The sequence below is a fragment of the Rousettus aegyptiacus genome, unplaced genomic scaffold (genome assembly GCF_014176215.1).
Source record: "Rousettus aegyptiacus isolate mRouAeg1 unplaced genomic scaffold, mRouAeg1.p scaffold_m13_p_8, whole genome shotgun sequence".
NCBI classification, from domain to species: domain Eukaryota; kingdom Metazoa; phylum Chordata; class Mammalia; order Chiroptera; family Pteropodidae; genus Rousettus; species Rousettus aegyptiacus.
This window is the reverse complement of record NW_023416311.1, coordinates 38,991,904-38,997,334: the sequence shown is the minus strand read 5'-3', so window position 1 is coordinate 38,997,334 and position 5,431 is coordinate 38,991,904. Positions and strand designations below refer to the sequence as shown.

General features: G+C 37.3%; 1 pseudogene; it reads right to left on the bottom strand.

Annotated features, from left to right (window-relative positions):
* Positions 1–342: 342 nt before the first annotated feature.
* On the bottom strand, positions 343–461 carry LOC118607651 (annotated as a pseudogene).
* Positions 462–5,431: the final 4,970 nt, after the last annotated feature.

Genomic DNA, 5,431 nt, shown 5'->3' with positions numbered 1-5,431 from the left:
GAGACTTTGGTGAATTTATTACAGGAAAACTCACAACATAACCAAAGAAACACAATAAACACAGGGTTCCTCAAAGTCCCCTTTCCTAAATTCTGAACAGGGTATCCAAACCCCAGTGGCAGCTGAGTAGGAGAAGTTCTGTGTCTGTTGGTGCACATATCACCACATGCCACATATGTATATAATTTTGTTCCCCAGAAAGACTCCCCCCGGTCAAATAATAATAATAATAATATCAACAGTAGTCATGTTTAGTGAGAGGGATTGGTGAGATGAAGAGTAATATTTTGCTTTTTGCAAGGACCTTGTCAGTTTACAATCTCTTATTTTTTTTATTTTTTATGCCTACTGCATCTGGTCTTCCTAGGTGGTCTCTCATCGAAGTACTAACAAGGCCCGACCCTGCTTAGCTTCTGAGATCAGATGGGATCTGGCTTGTTCAAGGTAGCATGGCCATAGACTATTAATTAAAATAAGTTTTTACCACCTTAGTTTGAAGTTTGATGAGAAAGGATAATTATATTCTTATGGGTCCTTATCCTTGTTCTTTTTCAGTCAATGGAAGAATGTCTCTTCCTTTAGCTGGCCACAGAAAACACAATACAACAGCATTAACTGTGCCATAGCCCATCTAAAGAAATGATCAATGGACATTTTCACTTAAAGGAACATTCAATTGCAACACTATCAATACGATTGAACAGGAAAGCATTGAGTCACTTAGATTTGAACTCCTCAGGGACAAGTAACCCATTCATTGTTTTAAAATATTCAAATAAGCCAATAATAGTATTACATTTAAATATAACAATCAAACATATCTTGAATTTAAATTGAAGTATTAGGTAGGTTACACGAGGCAACTAGTTTTCTAAAGCATAGAAGGCTAGTGTCTGGCCACCATAGAAAGAGTTTCATTATCAAGTGGCAATTGTTTGGAAAGCCTTCCATCCAAGGAGAATATTGTCCCAGGTTTCCAAAGTCTCAAAACCTTTTACAATGTGTCTTGGGTCAGTTCCCCAGGAAAGAGACTCTGGTAGAGGTATCTGCATGCAGGAGGCTTTACGGAGAGTGGTTTAAGGCATAACTTTAAGGAAATGAGGAAAACAGGATTGGGCAGAGGGAGAAAATGAACTTAAGGCAGAGGCCTTAGCCAGTTCTCCAAGAACCTCTGGAAGTTATGTCTTTTCAGGATTGCCCCAAACTTAGGCAAGGCAGCCAGCCTTCATTGCCTCTCCACCAACAGTCATCAGATGAGGGTGTAGCTTTAAAAGAGGCAGATCTCCTCGGCTTAGGGCAAGTCTTGAAAAGGATTCAGCTGTGAGTCATAGGCAGCTAACATCCCTCACTCATAGTTGGTAAAATAAGTGCCTTAGTCCCTAAAACTGGGTAGGGTGGCCCTCCACAGCATCCTCTACACAGGATGCCCCAACTACTGGGAAATGTACTCAGTACTGATAAATCTGTCTCTTTGGAATGTGTTACCTCCCAAAATAGACTGCATTGAATATATTTTTAAATAATAGTTAAAGTCTCATGAATTTTGTCTTATGGAAATACTTGGTCCTAAAAGTTGAAGACGATATTTCTGAATTACAGACAAGCTGAATCCCCTAAAATACTGGGAGGAAACTGTATGTTAATAAGGAAGAATACACATTTCCTATACTGTTCTTAGTGAATTAACTGATTTTAAAATTTCAAATTAATTGAATAATGTTGAAAGCAAAAACATTATTAGTTAACAGTAATGAGCATTACAGTGATCTGTGTACTCCATAGACCAGGGACTTAGATAAGCTTTTTTGTCAATCACAAAAAAAGCTGGGGAAGTCATCTGGTCTTAATAATAATGGATAGCACTGGGAATCAGAAGCCTGAGTACTACTCTCAAATCCTCAATGTTCATGAACAATATAAATATATTAAATGATGATATTTAGAATACAAGCTGTACATTATGAGCAATATTATTTAATCATTCATTAATTAAGCTCCTGCAGCATGTCAGGCAACATGCAGGTATCTAAACAGTATCTTAAACCAGAGTTAATAAGGTCAAAACGGTGCATGTGAATATATATATAGGTATTGTGTGTTCATATATATATACATACATACATACATACATACATACAGAGACAAGTACAAATTTTATTATATTTTAAGCATCTGTGATGCAAAAGAGTTTAAGATCAAGAGTTACAAAGGTAAGTATCACGCTCCCTGCCTGCCTCCTGGTCATCCACCTCAGTAAAGATATTGCTACTGAAGCTCTCTCAGTGGACACACACTCTAAGAATGAAATATAATTATATGAAAAGAGGCAAAGGGTTCAAGAATCTTGGTCTGAAATTTCAAGATCTAAATCCTAGTTTTGTCACTTACCGTGTGAAGATAAACAATCCCTTAATCTTACTTAGCTTCAGATTCTTAATGAGAAATGAGAATACAAATGTCTGTCTCATGGGACTGTGGGGAAGCATAACCAGCTTTACTGTGTGCTGGGTCTTGTACAGTGTCTGGCACAGAGTACGCACATGCACGCACACACACGCACACACAACCACACACCCTAGATGTTAGCTAGTATCAGTAATTATTGCTGTCATTATTGTCTCTACCTCACCTCCATTGACACTCACTTTAATGTCTCATGAGTTCTCAAGAGCAGAGCATACAGAAGATAAGAAAACTATCCACGGTCTCAGGTAGAAAGAACATCAAGATACAAATTTGCACACATGCCAAATATCATCCAAAAGATAATGTCACAATACCTTCTTACTGATGTAAAACTAGCAGGGACTAAAAGCAGTGTCATGTACTGATATGAAATATAATGTGTATTACAATTAGAGTCACTGGTTGCCAAGGGATATCAATTGGTGGTAATGTTTATGGAAAGAAGTGAAGACGAAAATAAGATATTAATACCAGACTAATACTAAAATCGACCATAAGTCAGATAGTGAATAAAATTGAAAATGCAATGAATTTATCATAACAGTATTTTTTCCTTTGACATAAGCCCCCAAAATGGAGGCATTAATGCTTTAATTAGGAAACACTTCATATCGTTCTTTTGTGATATGTAGAAAAAATATACGAAATAAATTCTTTTACTATGTGAAACCTAATATTTCTAAATAGTAAATCACTTGAATTTTTATTATATTTATTGTTTGCTAAGGGCATAGAATATCTCATTTGAAATAGTTTAATTTCAACTGTTCGAATCTTAAATTCAACCATCTCATGCCCTTTTCCTGCCCTGGGGGACTGGTGTGAGAAGGAAGGGAGAATCACTGCATAAGGAGAGGATAAGGAAGTGGGGGTGGATAAAATTCTTACTGTTTCAAGTCCTTGGAGGGGCCGATTTCAATCACGCATAGTAGTTTGTCTAGTAAGGAATTAGGACTCTTGGTTGCAAACAACAGAAACTAAATCTGACTGAATTAAACAGAAAAAAGTTAAATATATAAAATTTAAAATATCTTATTTTTGAGATATACAAACATTTTGGAGTAACTCACAGACTCATAAAGTGGTGAAGAAAACACGAATATTCGCAGCTAGAACCACATCTAACACCACTGTACAGGATCAATGTGGTAAGGATGTCACTGCTGCTACCCCTGGACACAGATTCGCTCTGCCGCTACCCTTTGCACAGGGTGCTGCCTGCTGCTGGTGCTCCCACACCACTCCCCTAGGGAGCTGGACCTGGTTTCCACATCTCAGTGACCCAGAACAAATTCTCTCCTACCTCGTCTTTTTTGTATAATTAGCTCCAGATTCAGCTTCCTTGGAACCTGACCTGGCAGGCTGACCTAGCCAACCATTAATTGTTGGAACCCACTTCCTCTGCACTAATAATGAAGATCTGTGCTTTGTGGCTTAGAGAGTAGAAGGTGGGCTTTGCTTCCTAACATGACATATATGGCAGAGAGTTTATTAAGTGAAGGAGGTAACTGAAATGCTGAAAAGCTAAAGAAAATGACAGACTCCCATTATAAGGCCCAAGAAAAAGTATAATCTTTCAGAAGCCTGAAAAATTCACTTGTAGTTTCATGACTTCAATGTTAATTACTTGTATTTCTTCAGCTTTTATATTCCTAAGTCTTATGCAGATCACTTTGGTAATTAGTATGCTCATGGAATTATCTACAACTTATAAATAATTTTGGTTTCGTTCATTTTAAAATGCCTTCTCAAAGGTCACAAACTGAAATGCTAAACAGGAGCCAGATTTAAGGCACAGATATTGGGTTCTACGAACTTAATACTAAATACATTGTGTCCTCTTTGTATTTTGTAAGGATAACTATTCATTACTCTTTCAAATTGACTTTCTAGCAAACAACATGAAAATTCTTTAGCTTTACCGAGCTAACTGCAAAGCCAAATGGAACTTCTATTGAATATTATAACAGAACAGGTTCCAATAAAGCCCATATCACTTGAAAATGTTCATCGGTAACTCAATTCAAAAATTATCTAACAAAAGTCGGCTGTGAAGCAAGGAATTCAAATGAATTACTTGAGCATGACCAAAAATACTTGTGCCAAAAACTGATTCATTACTTTTTAGTGCCTCTCTAAGTAATTTTCTTTGCCTATCACTATATTTGCTATCTGATATAAAAGCCCCAAAGAGTAGAGGAGGAACTAACATCTGGTAGATTTGTAAGATCACAAAAGGGAGAAAAATCAAAGACAACCAGGATAGAGAAATGGTCTTCCTTAGGCTGTGGTTTATTTTAGAATTTTCTTACTGTTGTGTGCCATTGTCTTGGAAGATGTTTTGCTTGGAAACTAAGAACTGCTCCTCTCTAAAAGGACCTAGCTGGTGTGGGTAAATGTCTAAATTTTAGGGGGGAAAAATTATTTCTTCTAAATTTCTAAGAGTAGTGTCTCCCAATCTCTTATTAAAAATATACATATGTGTATGTGAACTGCAGTCAAAGGTGGTCTGCCTCCCACAGGCAGCTCATCAGAGGATGGCATTAGGGTTAAGAAAAAGATCTCTAAGGCTAATGGCTAATGGGTGCCATTGTGTGTGCATGTGTGTATGTGAGTATCCTCTGCGAACCTAGAATATACATCTAAAAGGAATAAGTTGTGACAAGACAGCATGGATTTAAAGGGATCCACTAACCTCTAAATCTAGTTTCCCACATTCTAGATATGACAATGGTGCAGAAGATAGGAAGGCTACTCTACTTTGACTTTCAATTTAAAGTGTGTCAATTACAAATTTAACAAGCTATTAGGTAAGCAGGCTGACCAAGCCAACCACAGACAATCCTAGAAAGACTGATTTCAGTTCTAAAAAAATGACTGCCCAGCAACTACAGCCTGGTCAACAATGGAGTTGTGAGCTGTGAGCCCCTAGCCCCAGAGACATTCCAGCAATGGCTAGATGGCA